Source organism: Emys orbicularis, chromosome 11, assembly GCF_028017835.1.
Source record: "Emys orbicularis isolate rEmyOrb1 chromosome 11, rEmyOrb1.hap1, whole genome shotgun sequence".
NCBI classification, from domain to species: domain Eukaryota; kingdom Metazoa; phylum Chordata; order Testudines; family Emydidae; genus Emys; species Emys orbicularis.
This window is the reverse complement of record NC_088693.1, coordinates 8,028,841-8,051,056: the sequence shown is the minus strand read 5'-3', so window position 1 is coordinate 8,051,056 and position 22,216 is coordinate 8,028,841. Positions and strand designations below refer to the sequence as shown.

Here is a 22,216-nt window from a genome sequence, read left to right as displayed (position 1 = left end):
CCAGTACACAAAGCAAACCATTACTGTGGAATGCCTCTGCAGCAGAGGCAGGTGTTTGTGCACGCTCGCATGCATGAGAGTGAGAGGCAGGGGGTGGGGGCTGATGTCGGGTTTCCCCCTTCCTCCTGCCGCTGTCTGAACTTACAAGATAGCATGCTGACACACTCTGCCCCCCAAAACACGTCTCTCCCCCCACATACACACAACACACTTCCTGTCACACTCCCCACCCCCTCATTTGACAAGCAGCTGGCAATCTCGTAGGATGCCCATGGAACAATGGGATTGGGAAACCTGTATCATGTGATGCTGTGCCTGCCCCATTAGGCATTGCAAACCCTTTCCAAAGCACGCTGCAGCCACTTGCACACTGGGATAGCTACCACAATGCACTACTTTCTGTGGTGTTGCAAGAGCTGCTAATGTGGACATGCTCCACAATCACAAGGAGCCCAGTGTGAACACACAGCAGTGCTTTCCCTGCTGCTGTATCCGAGGGCTGGTTTAACTCCCGGCACTCTACATCTGCAAGTATAGACGCGAGGTGTGATTCTTTTATTTTATTTTTTTTATAAATAAAGTTCTTCTTTTAAGAACCTGATTGATTTCAGTGTCCTGAAGACAAAAGGTCTGGTCTGTGCTCACACTGCTAAGGCAACTGGTTGGTATATTATTCTCAAGCCTCCCCAAGAAAGGGGGTTAAGGGACTTGGGAGGATATTTTGGGGGAATAGGGATTCCAAGTGACCCTTCCCTGAATTTGTGTGTAAATCACTTGGTGGTGGCAGCAATACCATCCAAGGACAAGGAAAGGAATTTGTGCCTTGGGGAAGTTTTAACCTAAGCTGGTAGAATACAAGCGTAGGGGGTCTTTCATGCGGTCCCTACATCTGTACCCCAGAGTTCAGAGTGGTGGGGGGGGGGGGAGAACCCTGACAGCACTACAGGTGTAAATGAAGAGCCTAGCACCAGGAAGGGCGAGGTGCACTGAGATTTTCACTGGGGGGGAGGGATAGCTCAGTGGTTTGAGCATTGGCCTGCTAAACCCAGGGTTGTGAGTTCAATCCTTGAGGGGGCCACTTAGGGATCTGGGGCAAAAATCAGTACTTGGTCCTGCTAGTGAAGGCAGGGGGCTGGACTCAATGACCTTTCAAGGTCCCTTTCAGTTCTAGGAGATAGGATATCTCCACTAATTTTTCTTAGTGAAAGATGCTTTGGCATCCCACTATGCCATTAGCAGAGGCTGAATTTTCAATTCATGACTTCTTAGTAGTTGCCTTGGTGCCAAGTTTGTCACAGACAAAGAAACAATAATGGCATCAAAACAGGATGAGATGCCTTCTACTTCAATGGCTTTGTTGAGGGAACTCAGTTCCACGGAAAAATGAAGTCATTAAGTTAATCATCTCATTCCCATACTCTTGAGGTTCATGGAATTCATGAACATCTAGAGCCTAAATATGATGGTGATGGGTACAAGAGTAACAAAGATTTATTTATTTTTCTATTTTCTTATAACTTTGGTGTACTGTGTGTTTGATTTTATGGTATATTTCTAATTATGATGACATGGAAGTAAGAACAGATGGTTAGTGGTTGAAGGAAAAGATTGTGTTGAACTGTAACTTCCTTATTTTCCGACTCTTGGCACAGTTAGTGCTCTATTCAGTCTTCCTTGGTGCCAAAGAATAGGGAAAAAAATATCCAGTATTCCAAAAACTCTCATTTGGAGAAAACGCTCACACATGAGCACAAGTCAATCGCTCAGATTCTCCACAGCTTACTTTATTAAAAACAATTGTTTATAAAATGACAATCAAAATAAATCTTCAAACTTAAAGGCCCAACAACAGATCCTCTTACATACTAAGAATTACTCAAACACTTGCCCTATCTATTAATGTCATGCATAAATCTATCAAAAGCATAGCCAAATTAATGTCTTCTACCATGCCCTAAAACTGACCAACTTCTGTGTCTGGTGGCCGTGGATCACAGGAGGCAACATCCCCAAGATCATGAGCCACATACTGAGAAATCCCTTCTCAGCCCCAGGAAATCTAATTCAAGAACACAAGAGTAAGTGACCCAACAAGTACTCAAATACTATGGTGATGGTTTCCTATAACAGTTGTCATGTCCCATCATGCCTGAGTTTGTGCCACATAAGATGCCACATAACTGTTTCAACTAGTCTCCCTCCTTATGGGGTCTAGTTTATTGGTATGGTTAAACAAAAACAATTCCCCCTTCACACTTGGATCTGGGCTTCCCAGGTCTTTTCTGGCCTTTTGCCTGGAATTTATAATCATCCTTTTATCAGAGATTCTCACTAATCTTGCTTCTGGGCTCATGCTCCAGGCTACTTAGGCAGAGAGAGCTCTGCCAGTCTCCAACTCTGGATCCTTGGCTGCTACACTGCTCCCCAGGCAACTATCCTTCTGCCAATTTCTGTGGAGAACCTCATTCCAGGTCTTTCCCAGTCCCAAGTTTCTCCTAGACTGAACCAATAATTCTGCTTTAAATCCCCAATAACTAACAACATTTTCCTCAGTCACATGCCCTTTTCCTTCATGTGCTTCATCTGGAGACTATCCATGCAAAACTCAGCCTTAAGGAGTTATGCCCTTCTCAAAGTTGTGTTGAGACAGCATTTGAGCTTGCAGGAGCAGTACCTTGTTACGTGCCAATACAAAAACCTACAATTTTAATGTCCAAAATGGATGATTTGGGCAACAGTTGATCTCACACATAGCTAGGTCCCATACCAATTACGACCTTATAGGCTCAACAACACTGAATTGCTCTCTGAAGCATATACGTAATCAGTACAGACCACAGGTGTCAATCACATGGCAGCTCACCTATGTGAGAGAAACCCGTGCATTCTGCACTAATTGAAGGTGGGTGCTTTCCAAGGGAAGCCCCAAGTAGAGTTCAGTTGTCTAACAATGAGGTTACATTTTCCTGGTTCAGTGTGGCAACTTCAAAAGGTGAATTATATCTGGGGTTCTCAACCTTTTTCTTTCTGAGCCCTCGCGCCCCTGCCCACCCCCAACATGCTATAAAAACTCTACGGCCAACTGGTTTTCTGCATATAAAAGCCACGGCTGGCATTAAGGGATAGCAAGCAGGACAATTGCCCAGGGCTCCATGCCACAGGAGGCACCACAAAGCTACGTTGCTGAGGCTTCAGCCCCGGGTGGTAGGTCTCGGGGCCCTGCAATATTCCTTGCAGTCCTGCGCGGCAGGACTTTCGCTAGGGCACTGGGCAGAAAGCCAGACTAATGCCGGCCATGCTTGGCAGACATTCTGAAACCTGCCTACGGCTCCCCGGGGGCCCCAGACCCTTGGTTGAGAACCACTGGATTATATAACTTAATGCCTGTGTGAATGGGACAGTAAATGAATATATCACATGGAACAATGATTGTAGATATGCGTCTATTAGGATGCCACACTGACTGATAGTACTGGTCTTCTGTAATATCTCTATTAATGATCTGAAAGAGGAAGTAAACAGCAGTATCATATGCAAATACAACATGAAGGAGGTGCTGAGAACATCATTGAGGACAGAGAAATACAAAGTGACATTGGAAATATAGCCATGAAATAAAAAAAGATTCAATCTGGAAAATTACAAACATCTGAGGATTAATCCCAAATATAGACATTCAGTGGGAGGGAGAGACTTGGGAACAACTGCGGTCTGTCCAGCATAGGTGGAGCTGGTAACAATGTTTGCAATTAAGGGTGCCTTCCACCTTCCATTATAAATTCATAGAAGAATCATAGAAGATTAGGATTGGAAGAGACCTGAGGAGGTCAGCTAGTCCAACCCCCTGCTCAAAGAAGGACCAACACCAACTAAATCATCCCAGCCAGGGCTTTGTCAAGCTGGGCCTTAAAAACCTCTAAGGATGGAGATTCCACCACCTTCCTAGGTAACCTATTCCAGTGTTTCATCACCCTCCTAGTGAAATAGTGTTTCCTAATATCCAACGTAGACCTCCCCCACTGCAACTTGAGACCATTGCTTCTTGTTCTGTCCTCCGCCACCACTGAGAACATCCTCTTTGGAACCCCCCTTCAGGTAGTTGAAGGCTGCTATTAAATCCCCGATCACTCTTCTCTTCTGCAGACTAAACAAGCCCAGTTCCCTCAGCCTCTTGTTGTAAGTCATGTGCCCCAGCACCCTGATCATTTTCATTGCCCTCTGCTGGATTCTCTCCAATTTGTCCACATCTTTTCTGTAGTGGCGGGCCCAAAACTGGACACAATACTCCAGGGGTGGCCTCACCAGTGCCGAACAGAGGCCTCGATCTGCTAGCAATGCTCCTATTAATGCAGCCCGATATGCCGTTAGCCTTCTTGGCAACAAGGGCACACTGCTGACTCATATCCAGCTTCTTGTCCACTGCAATCCCCTGGTCCTTTTCTGCAGAACTGCTGATTAGCCAGTCGGTCCCCAGCCTGTAGTGGAGCACGGGATTCTTCCGTCCTAAGTGCAGGACTCTGCACTTGTCTTTGTTGAACCTCATCGGATTTCTTTTTGCCCAATCCTCCAATTGTCCAGGTCACTGTGGACCCCATCCCTACCCTCCAGTGTATCTACCTCTCCCCCCAGCTTAGTGTCATCCATGAACTTGCTGAGGGTGCAATCCATCCCACCATCCAGATCATTAATGAAGATGTTGAACAAAACCAGCCCCAGGACTAACCCCTGGGGCACTCCGCTTGATACCAGCTGCCAATTAGACATCGAGCTGTTGATGGCTACCTGTTGAGTCCGACAATCTAGCCAGCTTTCTATCCACCTTATAGTCCATTCATCCAATACATACTTTTTTAACTTGCCGGCAAGAATGCTGTGGGAGACCATATCAAAAGCTTTGCTGAAGTCAAGATGCTTGTTGCTAAGATACCTGTAGAAACCCTTCTTGTTACCCTTCATATCCCTTGCTAGCTGCAACTCCAGTTGTGTTTTGGCCTTCCCGATTACACCCTGCATGCTCAAGCAATATTTTTATACTCCTCCTCCATCAGTCCAAGTTTCCACTTCGGGTAAGCTTCCTTTTTGTGTTTAAGCTCACCGAAGATTTCATTGTTAAGCCAAGCTGGTCACCTGCCATATTTGCTATTCTTTCTGCACATCGGGATGGTTTGTTCCTGCGCCCTCAATAAGGCTTCTGTAAAATACAGCCAGCTTTCCTGGACTCCTTTCCCCCTCATATTAGCCTCCCAGGGGATCCTGCCCTCAGATCCCTAAAGGAGTCAAAGTCTGCTTTTCTGAAGTCCAGGGTCCGTATTTTGCTACTCTCCTTTCTTCCTTTTGTGAGGATCTTAAACTCAACCATCTCACGGTCACTGCTGCCCACATTGCCACCCACTTCTACTTCCCCTACCAATTCATCCCTGCTTGTAAGCAGCAGGTCATGTTCCTTTTCAGTTGCCTACAACTTTGCCAAACTTTAACCATTTGAACTTGAATTTTCCATGCTTGTTTTCTGTACAATGCTGAATTTTCTTGGAAAGTTTCAGCAAAAATGGTTCAGGCATTTCTGAGAACCGGATTAGGGAAGAATAGATAGCTTTACCAATATTATTTCTCCTCCCACCCCCAAAATGTTTCTTTGAAAGGATTTGATGCTTCAATGTTTTGGAGCAGGAAATCCATCCATATTTGGCCATACTATAAGACACTGAAAAATGCCATCTGTACATCCTCAGTAGAGCCTGTGAGAGTCACTGCTAAAAATCACTGAACATTTCACTTACAACAAGGAAGCTCTCAGCCCCATGGAGCTTTGGCATGCTTCAGGAACAACAACAAGCGTAGCGGTAGCAGAATAGCCTTTCATCTAGTAAAAGGAGCACTGGGTTGAGAATCAAAAGAACATTAGCTCGTCTCAGCTCTTTCACTAACTGGTGTTAATTCTGTGCACTATTATTGAAAAAAAGCCTCATTCCCGCACCTTAAGAGACAGGTAAGCACCGTTACCACCATTTTACAGATGTGATAACAGACTTTGAACAAGGTCACTTCTTGGAGAGCTAAGAATAGAACACAGGTTTCTAACGTGGTGCATTCAAATCTCGCCTAGTCAGCCACACTGCCTTTCAGAGTGAATGTGTCAAATCTATGTGCTGTCTGCAACCACTAGACCACACTTGACTTCCAGTATTAAAACCCAGGAATCCTGATTCTTCACTTTCTTCTGCTGTCAAGCAAAAAGTTGTATAAATCACTGGCAACATGTACTGTAACATCACTGAGGTGGCTAGTCCATGTAAAAAATAACAACTTACTATTGCTTCCAGCTACTTCTTTAGTTCAAGTGTAGAGTTCTCTGCTGTGGACCTAAAAGCCCTGGTTTCAACTCCTGCTGAATCTTATTCAGTTTGCTTTTTAAAATCTTATTTCTGTGAGACAGTTCCATGAATCCTTTAAGATTACTACCACAGAAAAAATGTTTTTCTTCTTTGTTCACTTTGCTCTTTGGATACACTTTGTGTATAGTCAATTTCAGTATTTTCAGTAATTTCAGTTATTTTCTATTTATGCAGACAGCGAGAGAAGAAACTTTTTTTGGGGGGGGGGGAAGAGAATAGGAAAAAAGACTGTACAACCACAATAACTGGCAAGGGGACTCATGTGTATGCATAAGTCCCTAAAACTCCCTTTTTGAAACTGAATACATTTAAAGTTGATGGTGTACTTTTAGAGCTGGAATGACAGATTTAGCGTGAAACATTAAAAATAAATATATTTAGTTTGGCTAAAGTGGGACCAAAACAGGGAAATATGGCAACTTTATACACACATATATTTGAAGTGTATAAACACTAAGGAAGAAGGGCATCTTAGGTAGTACATTTATGTACCTAGGAATTATGAATTTAAAAACAGAAAATTTAGGAAGAAAAGAATATTTTAAGTCACAAGGACCAGATGGTATTTACCCAAGAGTTCTGAAGGAACTCAAATGTGAAAATGCAGAACTACTAATTGTGATACGTAACCAATCATTTAAATCAGCTTCTGTACCAGCTGACTGGAGGATAGCTAATGTGATGCCAATTTTTTTAAAAGGCTCCCGAGGTGATCCCAGCAATTACAGGCTGGTAAGCCTAACTTCAATACCAGGCAAATTATTTGAAATTATAGTAAAGAACAGAATGATCAGATACATAGATGAACACGATTTCTTGGGGTGAAGAGTCAACATGGTTTTTGTAAAGGGAAATTATGCCTCACCAATCTACTAGAATTCTTTGAGGGGGTCAACAAGCACGTGGACAAGGGGGGATCCAGGGGATATAGTATATTTAGATTTTCAGAAAGCCTTTGACAAGATCCCTCACCAAAGGCTCTTAAAGCAAAGTAAGTTGTCATGGGATCAGTGGGAAAAGTCCTCTCATGGATCAGTAACTGGTTAAAAGATAGGAAACAAAGGGTAGGAATAAATGGTCAGTTTTCAGAATGGAGACAGATAAATAGTTGTGTCCCCCAGGGGTCTGTACTGGGACCAGTACTGTTCAACATATTCATAAATGATCTGGAAAAGGGGGTAAACAGTGAGGTGGCAAAATTTGCAGATGATACAAAATTACTCAAGATAGTTAAGTCCCAAACAGACTCCAAAGAGTTACAATAGGATCTCACAAACTGGGTGACTGGGCAACAAATTGGAAGATGCAATTCAATGTTGATAAATGCAAAGTAAAGCACGCTGGAAAACATAATCCCAACTATACATATAAAATGATGGGGTCTAAATTAGCTATTACCACTCAAGAAAGATCTTGGAGTCATTGTGGATAGCTCTCTGAAATCATCCACTCAATGTGCAGCAGTAGTCAAAAAAGTGAATAGAATGTCAGGAATCATTAGGAAAGGGATAAGAAAACAGAAAATATATTGCTGCCATATAAATCCATGGTACACCCACATCTTGAACACTCCATGCAGAACTAGTCACCCCATCTCTAAAAAGATATATTGGAATTGGAAAAGGTACAGAAAAGGGCAACAAAAGTGATTGGGGTACAGAACAGCTTCTATAATGAGGAGAGATTAATAAGACTGAAACTTTTCAGCTTGGAAAAGAGATGACTAAAGGGGGATATGATAGAGGTCTATAAAATCATGACTGGTGTGGAGAAAGTAAATAAGTAAGTGTTATTTATTTTCTCATAACACAAGAACTAAGGGTCACCAAATGAAATTAATAGGCAGCAGGTTTAAAACAAACAAAAGAAAGTATTTCTTCACACAACGCACAGTCAACCTGTGGAACCCTTTGCCAGAGGATGTTGTGAAGGCCAAGACTATAACAGGGTTCAAAAAAGAGATAGATAAATTCATGGAGGATAGGTCCATCAACAGCTATTAGCCTGGATGGGCTGGGATGCACAACCATGCTCTGAAGTGTTCCTAGTCTCTATTTGCCAAAAGCTGCGAATGGGCAACAGGGGAAGGATCACTTGATGATTACATGTTCTGTTCACTCCCTCTGAAGCACCTGGCATTGGCCACTGTTGGAAGACAGGACACTGAGTTAGATGGACCATTGGTCTGACCCAGTATGGCCATTCTTATGTTCTCAGTAACAAACAGAATAGTAAATTAACAAGGCTATCACCAAGCTGACCACGAGATCTTTTAAGACTGTGGAAAAATCTTCCAAAGAAAGTACTGTACTAAAAGATCTACAACTTGAGGTATTTAAAATGAAAAAAACACAGACTAAAATACTTTTAGAAAAATCCTGCATTGGTAGAGGGCTGGAATAGATCTTTGCTGTCTTTCTAGTCTAGGACAGATTCTAATTAAAGGAATCCAAGTGTTTAAAATGGCATCTCTATTCTTTAGCCATAATAAACTTGGTTTCATCTGAAAATCTTGGTATTTGAATTATAGTGCTTGACCAATCAGTATGTTGCCAGGTAGCCTTTCTTGAAAATGGTAAGGAGTGGCTAAAATGAGAGGGGAACACAAAATTCACTCTGGGGAGTGCACTATGATTTCCCTCCCCCAAACCTCAGATGTGGTCTGATAACTCCCAAATGGCAGCTCCACTTCACTATACTTTCCCCAAGCAGTGAAAATATTTCTGAGAGAACATTCTCCATTACATATCACACACACTTATCATTAAAGGTTGTTAGTTTACTTTATTGTTGAATGGGTACACACCTTGCCATCTTTAAAGCCATATACCACACAGCCCATTTGTAGCCAAGTACACTTGTATTTCCCATTAAATACTGCTCTTAAAATTGATCAACGGAGTTACTGCAGAACAATACAAAGAGTTTCCTTGGACAAGAGTCCAAGTGTTCCACCTCTCTAGTTCTTCCACTAGAATGCAGAAGATGAGGATCTAATTCGAGTTTCAATAGAAGTAAGAACCTTGTTTTATACAACTTTTCTTATGTGCTTTAGGCCAGGTCTTCACGATAAACTTATGTCTGTATAACTATATGGCTATGGGGTGTGAAAAAGCCACACCACTGAACGCAGTTATTCCGACCTAAGCCCAGGTATACAGCGTGCTACGTCAACGGGAGGGCTTCTCCCATCGACACAACTACTGACTCTTGCAGAGGTAGATTAACTACCCCGATGGGAGAAGCTCTCCTGTCGGCATAGCAGCATCTTCACTGAAGTGCTGGAGTGGCACAGCTGAGCCGCTGCAGCGTTTTAAGTGTAGACCTGCCCTTAGCAGCGATTTGAATGGCTTACAGTTTTTTGCAAAAACCTTGAAGGGACGCTGTGAAAAGTCATTACAGAAGATTTTATTGTACTATAGTACAGATCCCTAAACAAGCCTCTTTTTTTCTTAACCTAAATCTGTATGACTCATTCTCCTGACCACGATAGAATTATAGAAATGTAGGGCTGGAAGGGACCTTGAGAGGTCATCTAATCCAGCCCCCCGCACTGAGGCAGGACCAAGTCTACCTAGATCATTTTTGACAGATGTTTATCTAACCTGTTCTTAAAAGCCTCTAATGAGGATTTCACAACCTCCCTTGGAAATCTATTCCAGTGCTTAACTATCCTTATAGTTAGAAAGTTTTCCCCCTAATACCTTACCTAGATCTCCCTTGCTGCAGATTAATCCAATTCATGGAGAACAATTTATAACATCACCTTTATAACAGCCCTTAACATATGCCAACATATGATATGACCACAGAATCTGTCAGAATTTTAAGTGTTATCTTTGCAATTCATGTAAAATTAAAAACTTATGCTAAACTCAAAAAAATGCTCAATAATTCCATTAATTAGGCTCTAAGTGGCACATAATACATACATGGCTGCCTTTTTTGTCCCCCCCTCTAAAAGAAGAAGGGAGGAAGACTAGGCTCTGAATTCTTACTGGCACTGTATGGTTTGCTGAAGATGTCCTCTCAATATGTTATCACAGAACGATACATGCTGGGATTTCAGCTAAGTGTCAAAACTTTTTTTAATTTTTTTTTTTTTTAAGCTAGGTTAAAACTATTACTGTGTTACTACTTTAGTCTGGGCAAGGTGGAGGTCACTGGGGGTGGGGAGGAGACATCGCCCCCATTCCCAAAGGAGTATTCCATCCACAGCTGGCTCCGAGAGAAAAGAACCAGATATACTACTGCTAGACCAGTGGTTGCCAAACTTTTTTATGAAGTCAACCCACCCACTCCATTTTGTCTTTTTTTTTTTTATGACCCACCATTCTCTCTGTTATGTTATGATATGTTCTCTCTGCCCCAGCCCTGCAACCCTAATCCAGGCACAATGCAGAGGGAAGGCCTGAGAGGAAGGGGTTGGAAAATGACCCCACCGTGGCAGCTCCTGTTCTGTGGAACTGGCTTCCCACTCCAGGTGTTATGGGAGGCTCCCCCTCTGACAGTTGAACCAAATTTGAGTGGCATTGCGACCTGGAGCATGGGGTCGCAGCATCAATTGGGGGTGGCCAGGCCAAATTTAAGTGATGCTGTGCCCCTGGTTGCATCACCAGAGCAGGGAGCCAGGCTTAATCCTGTAGAACAAGAGCGGCTGCTGCCGGGTGGGCTTGCTCTCCAGTCCTCCCTCTGCCCCAGAACTCCACCCACAGTGGGCCAGGAATAGTGCATGTTTGCCCAGGCCAGGGCCCAGTGATGGGTTAATCCAGCCCTGGATGTGGCAATCCATCTAGAATCTCCCTGTGACCCACTGATAGGTCAAGACCCACCATTTGGGGAATACTGCGCTAGACCACTGGTCATCTCCTTCTTTGATTTTGTCTTCTCCCACCTGTTCACCCCAATAATCTGAACGACCTCTTCTCTCCACCTTCAGTTTCCCTCCACCACTGCAGACAATCGTATTGTACTATTCCTGTACAGACCACTTTCACAACATTGCAAATAGAAGCAGAGTGAAAAAACTCATGAGTACTGCATGGAGCCTTTCATCGCTTTCTGAACAGTGATAGCATGAGAGTGAAAGTGGTATATGAAGAAAGCAGTCATGAGCATATGGTGAAAGATTCTCTTGTTCAACAATTTTTATAATTGGTACGGGTGGAAATGAGATGGATGCAGGATGTGAAGGCATGGGATACATGTGATCTTGCATCAAATTTAGACAGGGTGGGGTGGGATGGGGAGAGAATAAAGATACAGTGCACCACAGAAGCCAATTGCTAGAAGCATTCTGAATTACAGACAAAATAAACCAAAACAACAGCTTATTTTACTTATCAGTATTAAGTAGTACTCTAATAGTGGCCTTTATAACCAAAGAAAAAGGGTGCTTTTGACCACTACTTATTTTTAATCAGGTTTTAACTCAAACTAAACAAAACATTCACTTAATATCTTTACCCATACCAGCTATCTAAAGTAATTTAAGCTCTCCATTAGTCTTGGTCTACCACATCCATTGGTTTAAAATACCATCCTACTTTACTTCTCACCTGCTCTGTTCATATCACAGGACTTCAAGCAAAAAGCCTTCTAGAAGAAAGTGCCATCATACAAAACACCACCTGCCTAATGGGGTGGTGGCATGAACAGCTTCAAAAGTACAAGCATAACTTTGGTTTTTGTTTTGAAAGTCCGCCAGTCCAATATATTTAGCTTATTGTACTGACTTACTTTTTGAAAAAATGCTTATATACAAATTTACTTTTTTAATTAATCAAGCATATGAATGATACGCAGACCAGTGTTCCCTCTAATTTTTCCCACCCATGTGAGGAATGAATTTTGTTATATGCCCCAATATGGAGGTGATGTGTGACACATCATCTACATATTGGTGCACATAAAATTCATGGGAGTGGGGAGGAGGGATTTGGAGTGTGGGAGGGGGCTCAGGGCTGGGGCAGAGGGTTGGGATGCAGGGGTGTAAGGGCTCCAGCTGGGGATGCAGGCTCTGGGATGGGGGGCAAGTGCTCCGGCGGGGAGTGCGGGCTCTGGGGTTTGGAGTGCAGGAGGGGGCTCCAGGCCTACGACTGGGAGAGAGGACTCCCCCTAGCTCTCTCTCTCCACAGCACCACCTGGGCTGTGGGGGAGAGGCTCCTCTCCCTGTCGGGGCAGCTCTGAGGCTGGAGCTGCAGGATAGGCACTCCTTCCCCAGCCCCAAGAGGTCCAGGCCGGGGGAGAGCCGCTTCAGCCGCGCCTGGGCCCGATCCGGCCGTGGCTAGGTCCGGGCCGCTCCGGCCGTGCCACCCCGGCCAGTCCGGGCGCCCCGGCTGCAGCAGAGTTCGGGCCGGGAGAGGGGCGCCCCAGCTGTGGCAGATAGGGGCTGGGAGAGGGGTGCCCCTCCCCCGGCGGGTTGCCTGAGCGCCTATGCAGCACTAAACAGGCTGCTGCGCAGCTGCGCAGGGAACTTAAACACAGACCCTCCGAACTACAGAATTATTCAGTAAAACGGTGTTCATACTCTAAATAGATCTTGGGTCTCTGATCGTTTAATTAACACATTTCCAAGACAACCCACCAACACTGTCAGAATCTAACAATAGGCTGTCCAAACCTTGATTAGGACTTTTGGGCACAGCTGTAATTTAAGCCAGTGGTTCTCAACCTTTCAAAACTACTGTACCCCTTTCAGGAGTCTGATTTGTCTTGCATACTCTCAGGTTTCACCTCACTTAAAAACGACTTGCAAAATCAAACATAAGAATACAAAAGAATCACAGCACACTATTACTGAAAAATTGCTTACTTTCTCATTTTTACCACATACAGTAAAAGCTGTTTTATCCGGCACTTCACCAACCAGAAAGCTCTATAAACTGGCATTTCTGATATTCATTGGAAGTCTGGTTTATAGTCCGGTTGGCGTGGGGCCGGCAGGTGGTTGGGGCGTGGGACGGGGTGCGGACACGGGACGGGGTGCAGCGCGCGGGCTCTAGGAGGGAGTTTGGGTGCAGGAGGGGGCTCGGGGTAGGGATATGGGACAGGGTGTGGAGTGCCGGATCCAGGGGGAGCTCACCTCAGGCGGTTCCACGCAAGCGGCGACCTGTCCCGGCTGCTCCTAGGCAGAGGCACGGCAGGCAGCTCTGCATGCTACCTCTGCTCACAGGCGCCACTCCCCCAGCTGCAGAGCCGGCGCTCGAGGCAGCGTGCAGAGCCTCCTGCCGCACCTCTGCCTAGGAGCAGCCGGGACAGGTTGCCGCTTGCGGGGAGCCGCCTGAGGTGAGTGCCCCCCCGGATCCGGCACCCTGAGCCCACTCCTGTGCCCCAACCCTCTGCTCCGAGCCCACTCCCGCACCTAAACTCCCTCCCAGAGCCCACGCCCTGCACCCCCTCCTACACCCAAAGCCCACAGTCCTGCACCTCCTCCCACACCCAAACTCCCTCCCTCTTAGTTAACAGGCATTTTTCACTTATCGGCACCCCCCATTCTCCCAACATGCCAGATAAAACAGTTTTTACTGTAATTATAAAATAAATCAACTGGAATATAAATACTGTACTTACATTTCAGTGTATAGTATATAGAGCAGTATAAAGTCATTGTCTGTATGAAATCTTTTGTCAGTTTGTACTGACTTCGCTAGTGCTTTTTATTAATCCAGTTGTAAAACTAGGCAAATAATATCTAGATGAGTTGATGTGCACCCTGGAACACCTCTGCATACCCCTGGTTGAGAATGACTGATTTAAGCAACAAAAATAATCAGTGGCTAAAATATAGTTTTTCAAAAAGTAAATAATCAGTGCACTTAATCTTTCACACACCTCAAGCTTTTGTTTTTAGCCCCAGCCCTACAACTCCAGACACACAGGCATGGAAGTCAAGGAGACTCTAAGCAGGCACAGGTGTTAACCATGATCATTCACTTGTAGCAAGTGCTCACAATAAATAATGACCCAGTATTTCTAGAATGAACATTAAGGCCCTAAATCAGAGGTGGGCAAACTACAGCCCGTGGGCCAAATCCGGCCCGCGGAACCCTCCTGCCTGGCCCCTGAGCTCCTGGCCCGGGAGGCTAGCCCCCGGCCTCTCCACTGCGCAATGCTCTGGGCGGCGGGGCTGTGAGCTCTTGCCGGGCAGTGCAGCTGCAGAGCCACAGCCTGACCCGGTGCTCTGAGGTGCATGGTGGCTGGCTCCAGTCGGGCGGCGCAGATGCTTGTCCTGGTGCTCTGGGCGGCATGGCTGTAGCATCACCAGCGCTCCAGGCAGCGGTAAGGGGGAAGGGAGGGTTGGATAGAGGGCAGGGGAGTTCGGGGTGGTGGTCAGGGGGCGGGGGTGTGGATAGGGGGCGGGGCGGTCAGAGGGCGAGGAACAGGGGGGTTGAATGGGGCAGGGGTCTGGGGGGGCAGTCAGGAAGGAGGGGGGGTTGGATGGGGCGGCAGGGGGCAGTCAGGGGCAGGGGTTCCGGGGGCGGTCAGGGAGAAGGGGTGGCTGGATGGGGCAGGGAGGGGCAGTCAGGAATGAGAGGAGGGATTGGATGGAGGGCGGGGGGTTTGGAGGCAGTCAGGGGACAGGGAGGGGTGGATGGGACAGGGGTCCTGGGGGGGCCATCAGGGGACAGGGAACGGGAGGGTTGGATGGGGCAGGAGTCCCGGGGGGCGGGGGGGGGGGGCTGTCAGGGGGCGAGAAGCGAGGAGAGTCGGATGGGGGCAGGGGCCGGGCCACACCTGTCTCTTTGGGGAGACACAGCCTTGCCTAACCAGCCCTCCATATAATTTTGGAAACCCGATGTGGCCCTCAGGCCAAAAAGTTTGCCCGCCCCTGCCCTAAATGCTGCAATGTTACTTTTATGTAGGTGGAGCCCTCGCCTGCACAGAGGTCATTGCAGAATCAGAACAAAAATACAGTACTTGGGGAGGCGTGCACTTGCCATATATTTAACACCACCATGCTAATTAAAGTGACATTTTAACAGTTAATAAATAATGCCTCTATCCCATATTAGAGAGCTCATTCACTGAAAACAGCAATTAACACATTACAGTACTTTTAACATGCTAGGGTTTTGTTTTCATTTATTTTTGTTTTACAAATACAGCCTCTAACAATAATAAACTATAAACTTGTTACAGAAGGGCAGTTCATATTAACTTTCGTGTGGCAACATTTTAAGTACACCCAACCCTGAAAGTATTTTTAGCAAGGGCGTTCAATCAATACTGTCTTAACCTTCTAATTCCTCATTTAAGCTGACTGTAAACACAACTTTAAAGCAATGAATATATTTTGTGGTGCTAGCTAACTGGTAAAAGAAATAAGATTTATTCTGGTATCTAAATTCATTATGAACCTAAATCACAAACAAACCAGAATCTAAGCACATATGGAATGAGACAGGAGAAAGCAAAACACCAGCACATTTATGCTTTTGAAGAAGCTTCACGGAGGTTTCAATTTCTGCAACAGCTTTAAGTAGGCTAAATAGATGACAAAAGACAAGAAAAAAATCCTGAAAAAAAAATACTAGGAAACTGGAAAATTAAAGATAGTAAAGAGATATTTTTACACATTCTGTCCTATTTTGTTATGCCTTTCTAAAAGTTCAAGTTAAATGTTTAAAATTGATCTTCAAAATCACATCTTCCGATGTAAACAAAGTTGAATTTCTGAGATTATAAACCACAAACATTCCAGAGATTGTGTGTGTATATTTATATGTGTGTACCCTCTCCAAGGATTGACCTATCAGTTTGATGGTGAAGCATAACAAATTTGAGATGTATGCTATGAAAAAAAACAGGGAGTGGAAAAAATAACTTTTGAGGTCAATGAAGCAAGAAATATTGTCAAAAATAAGGTACTCACAAAATGTTTAGGCAGCAAACTGGAAAAGCTTTGGCACAATGCAAATATCTTACAAGAAAATTGTTTTATAAAATTTAATTTAAATTACATTCATGTATCATTACAACACATTTAAGGTGTAATGAGCTCTCAGACATCTGGCTGTATGTGGGCACATCAGTAACTCCTTGCATTACAAAGCATTTCTTTACCAATATCAATACAGTAGTCAAAAAACACACATGCAATAAACCCTCACTACCATTCATACCAGAGTTTAGTTTAAGCACGAGAAATATCCAAACTGACAAAATGCATGTGCTACTGTGGCTTAGCCATCAATGTCTACCTTAAAAGCATCCTCTACTGAATTTTTAAAATGCACTAAAAATCGTCAGGGATACAAACATTTTGATATGTGCATTTTGTTTTAGGCTCTTTAAAACATCTATTACTCATACTGTAGGAACAGTGGCACAACATTTGATCACATATATATTTACATTTGCTTAAGCAACTGGAACATTTCATGCAAACCGGCAGCTAGCTAGTTTTAACAAAAGCCTTGTTTTGAAAAAACAACAGCATTCTTCCTTTTCCAGATGGCAGTGCAGTGAGTTCATGAGTTACCCATCACCAGGTACAGTAAAAGCCTCCCTTGCATATAAGATGTACGCGATTATACAAGCTTTCTGGTTGAGGGAGACACTAAAAAACGTACTGTAAGAATGAAAAGACTGCACTCAAACCTAATTTTTCCTGTCCAAAGAAACCCACGGGCACTCACCCATGCACCTAGGAATCATGACAATCTTATACTTCCATATTAAATCCATTCCCAATATAAGAATGCCTTGTTTCAGAAATGTGAGGAGTTTCTTATACTGCTGGATCCCTAGAAAACATACGCCCCAGCCATCCTCACCACCCCCCTTTCTTCTGAACGGTGTTTTTGAACCCATGGTGTGTTTGGTGGCTTTTTTTCAGCCTTCTTCCGAAATCTTTTGGGCAGGTGGGGGGGGGGGCGGAACCACCCACACTGGCGGGGGCTCTCAGGAGAGCTGTTTTCCATGAACAGTTCCGTATATGGGATGTTACAGGGGGCTGCAGGGGGTGGGCTAGAGAAGGCAAACGCCTGGCCCCTTCTACCCCCTGCACTAGCGCCGCCGCCAGCGCGACCCGCCGCACACACGGCCACAGCCTCTGGTTTCGGAGCCCTGCGCACCACGCGCCGCAGGACGGGGCGTCTCTCACCTTCACATAACAGCCGCGTCCTTCCAGATAAGGCGAGAGGGGCGCTGAGGAGAGACCCGCGGGCTCGGCTCGCCGCTGCCTCCCCGCGACCCCCCTCGCGCACACAGGCGCGCTCGCTGCCTTCAGTTCCCCCGCAGCAGCCGCCGCACGGGCAGCAGCAGCAGCTGCCCCGCTCCCAGCCGCAGCGGCGAGGACCACATCGTACTGCGGCGACTGGGCCGAGGGAGGCGGGGAGGGGGCCGGAGAGAAGGCGGCGAACCCCCCCCTTTCGGACACTCCTCTGCCCCCCGCCTACAACCGCTGGGGGGCGGCACTAGTACAGGGGACCCCACGGGAAGGGGCACAGGACCCCCCGTACACTCAGTGAGGGGGGTCTCCTCCGGGGGGGGCGAACCGGAGGAGAGGGCGGAGGCAGCAGGCGTGCGAGCCGGCTCTCTGCCGATGTGAGTGTAGCGCTGCCTGGAGAAGGGGGGAACCGCAGCCTCTTTCCCTCAGGGCCTCCCTCCCTCCTCCTCACACAGGCAGCATAGCAACCAACATGGCGGCTGCGCAGTCACCCAGCGAAGGGGGCACGAGATCTCGCGAGAACTGAAAGTGGAGCAAGCGGGAGCCGCTGGCCTGCTCGTACGCATCCCGCCTACTCCCCGTTGTCTGCTAAGGGATTGGTGGGGCAGGGCGAAAGGGGCCGGGGCGGGAATAATCCAACCACTTTGATTGGCTGAGTTAATGCTCAATCCAGCCCAGTCCGACTGTGACGTTGACAAGAACTGGCTCCCTGAGCTGTCAGTCATAATAAGACCTCGCCTCTTGCTTCAGCGCTTTGATGCTTCAATGGAGCACGTTGAGAGCTTCCTGCAAAAGGCGGGGGGGGGCTTTGTGTCTGTGTCAGGGAGCTGGGTGCCACCTAGTGGCAGATACATTTACAGCGAACATCGGTTCTACATTTTGCACATGCTTTTGAGAGGGTACTGTACTCGTTGAGAATAGGCCACTTCCACCTTCATCGAATTGGCCTTGTTAGCACTGACTCCCCACTTGGTAAGGCAACGCCCATGTTTTCATGAGCTGTGATATATATATAAACTGCTTACTGTAGTTTCCACTCCATGCATCTGATGAAGTGGGTTTTAGCCTGGGGAAAAGCTTATGCCCAAATAAATTTGTTAGTCTCTAAAGTGCTACAAGGACTCCTCGTTGTTTTTGCTGATACAGACTAACACGGCTGCCACTCTAAAACCAGTAAATAAAGCCTGACAATAATTTACACAAATTAATTCCATCTTCATAACCTTACATTTGTGTGACTAGAAGAACACTTGCATTTTGGAAGCAATGTAGAGTACTTTGTAACTGATTAGAATGTGTTATTGTACTTTATTATTTACATTACCACAGTACCCCAAGACCCCACAAAAGACTGGAGCCTGTTATTCAAGGCACTGCATTTTACCCCCCCCCCCTTCCCCAGAAACACTGTATAACCCCCTTTGGGACAGACACCATCTCTGTCCCAAAGAATTTTCAATTTAAGAATGTCTTCCTTTATGCTGCTTTTCCTGTTGAAGATTGCAGCAACAGCATGGCGAGTAGGGAGGACCAGACCTCCTTTTCCTTCTCAACAGGTTCCAGCTCCTCCTGGGGGACTCCCCAGTATTCCCAGGCCAGCCAGGAGATCTAATCCCTCGTGTGTGTCCTGGGTCGGCCTCAGGGCTTACACCCATTGGCACATACCCTGTAAAGTTCCAACGGAAGCCTTCCTAGGGCATCCTTATCAGCTGCCTGAACCACATCAACTGGCTCCCCTCCATCCAGAGGAGTAGCAGCTCTACTAAAAGGCCCTCCCGAATAGCCAAACTCCTTGCCCTATCTCAGAGAGTAAGCTCACCCCCCGCGAAGCAAAGGTGAGGGTTGGATGCGATGCCAGAATGGCAGCAGGAGGGACGGACCACGACAGACTGGCCTCCACAATGGAAAAAATTAAGAACTTGATTCTGCAAACACATACGCGCTTAACTTTAAGTATGTGAGTAGTCTCATTTAGTTCAATAAGAGCACTTGTGCATGAAATTAACTCTGTGTAGAAGTGTTTGCAGGATTGGCACCTAAACAAAACAGAACAGATGAATGTAACAAAAACAGTAAAAGCACATAGGATATGAATGTAAGTGTCATGCAGTTACATTGAGTTGTATGCAATCTTACTCTATGATTTCAAATAATTTTTTGGAAGTGTTTTGGTTTTGTTTCAGGGGGACGGGGGTTAATTTTAAGAATTTGTTGAACCATAACCAATTCCATAACCAATTCCCTAACATTCATTACCACCATCCAATCAAAAAGTTACCCTCCCTGACTGGCTCTTTACCAAGTTTTAAGCAGCTATCTTTTAGTATATTATATAACATTCTACATATAGTATCTTCACAGCTATATCAGGGACTGGCACCCTTCCTTTACATAAACCCACCTTCCTCTGGGGTACCTGCCCCACATGGAACTGGGAGGATTTCAGCACCTGGAGAATTCACTTGCTTTTTGTGATGTTCTTCTGGGAGCAAAGGTGTATTGTTTGTGAGGTTGGGAGATTGACTTTTTAAAGTTTTGGCTATGAGAAAGGGCAACTGAGGTAAGAGGCAGTCCCTGGGCACCTTCATAGCCCCTGTCAGCAGAGATTTCAAAGTTCATGTTCTGTAACTTATCAATGGACTTTGTTACTAAAAACAAAAATCCATTAGCAATTCTGTATCTTAAACTTTAATTTTAATAATTGAAATTACAAGTCATCAGATAAGGTTACAAAGTTTCAGATCAAGCTATGTAGTCTTGCAATGAACCATGTCGTGTGCGCCTATCAAACGCCCCAGCTTAACACAAGCTTCGGGAAAAGATTAGCTCAAAGTCCTGTAACCAAATCAGGACACAACACAGTCTATTCTGTACTAATTTCTAGCTTTCTGAGCATTTCCTTAGTTCCCTTTGTAGACATATTCTGTTTAGGAACTTCCAGATCCTGAATTCTGCACTTTTGCAGCTACTCTCAGCCTCAAACTCTGGGCACTCGTTATCCTCTGTATACTGATAAAGGAATATTCAATTGCAGTTTGTAACTAGTTTCTATAGTGTCCTCTTTCCCAGAGCATAATGAATTTCTTCACCCTGAAATTGCACAGAATGCTTTTTAGTCCAATTACATGTACAATATTCAAGCTTCAAAGTTTGTCTTTTAAATTGCTATGTCAATCTTTATTTTGTGTCTCAATGTGCCAAGCATGATGTCAGTGCTTAGCAAATATTATAAAATTATTATTTTAAACAGAGTGATAGAGAACTCACACCCAAATCATCTGATATTACTATAACTATATTATTAATTTTGTGACAGAAATTGTAAGCTAGCGAGGGGGTGTTTCGGTGGCGCGGCGCTGGGGCGGGGGTTTGGGCAGCCCGGCCCGGCGCGGTGCTCGGGGGGTTTGGCCGGCCCGGCCCCGCGTGGCGCTCCGGGGGGGCGGGGGTTTGGGTGGCGCGGTGCTCAGGGGTTTGGGCGGCCCGACCCGGCCCGGTGCTCCGGGAGGGCGGGAGTTTCGGCGGCCCAGCACAGCGCTGGGGCGGGGGGGTTGAGCGGCGCGGTGCTCCGGGGATTTGGGCAGCCCGGCGCAGCGCTGGGGGGGGGGGGGGGAGGTTTGGGCGGCACAGCGCTGGGGGGGAGGGCGGGGGTTTTGGCAGCCCAGCGTGGCGCTCGGGGGGGGGTTGGTGGCGCGGCGCTGGGGGGGGGGGGGGGTATGGCGGGGCGGCACTCTTCTTTTTTGCCTGGGGCGGCAAAAAAGTTAGAGCCGGCCCTGGCTCCTCTTCCTTGTTTTCAGCTGCTAAACTACATTTAATGTCAGTTTAAAAAAATACATTAAATACTTTTCTCTCTCATGTAGGGAATTGGTGTAATTGCCACAGAGATGTTATGTGAATGGAAAGCAAAGTGTTGGGAGAGCTGATAAGAGAATCACTCTATTAAAATCTGAGAATACTTGAACGGAAACATTAATAATTACCGTAGATAAAGGAGAAAGAAGATTTTTGTCCCAGGTAGGTAGGTCACTTAGTCTGAGTCAAAAGGTTGTGTAGAAGTGCTAAGCATGTTAGTCCTATAAGTAAGAAGAGGAAAGGTGGGGTGGAAACCAGAGGAAATAAGAGATTCTTTTTATTGGACTAGATTAAAATAAAATGAGTGTGTTTTCAAGGATGACATCTCTTCATGAGGCCATGGAAAAGAGAGCAGGATGGAGCCATAGATGATGAGCTAAAGGTGTTAATTCAGAAAACTCCAAAATAAAATAGATCAAGGAAGAACTGTGTATAATAAGAGGTTTAAAAACAAGGTACATAGAGTGCATGGGAGTTTCTGTCCCGTCAGCTTTACCATGAATAGAGCCTCTGTAAATCAAAATAAGAACAAAGTGAAAGGGTACAGAGGATTCCTCTGATCAGCCCCATTTTAAAGTTAGTGGGACAAATTCAGCTTGCTTGGCTTCAAAGGGGTTTAAGTGTGGGCGGAACTTGTCACAATGATTGTTGATTTTTTGTTTTTATTTTTTGGAGACTGAGGGAAGCTAACAGCAGTGCACTAGGAAATCAATGTCCTTCTTGAGCCTCCCTGGTTTGGAAGTAAAAACAACTGGCTCAGTTTGAATGTAAATATCTGTGCTGCACAAAGTGAGGAAGA

General features: G+C 45.6%; 1 protein-coding gene across 1 annotated transcript in view; it reads right to left on the bottom strand.

Moving 5' to 3' along the window:
- The window catches only part of PTPN4 (protein tyrosine phosphatase non-receptor type 4), a 213,840-nt gene extending 196,278 nt beyond the window's left edge, over positions 1-17,562 (bottom strand). Inside the window, exon 1 of the mRNA XM_065413759.1 lies at positions 17,503-17,562. The gene's annotated coding sequence lies outside the window, so the exon portion shown is untranslated. The remainder of the gene's footprint in view (positions 1-17,502) is intronic.
- Positions 17,563-22,216: the final 4,654 nt, after the last annotated feature.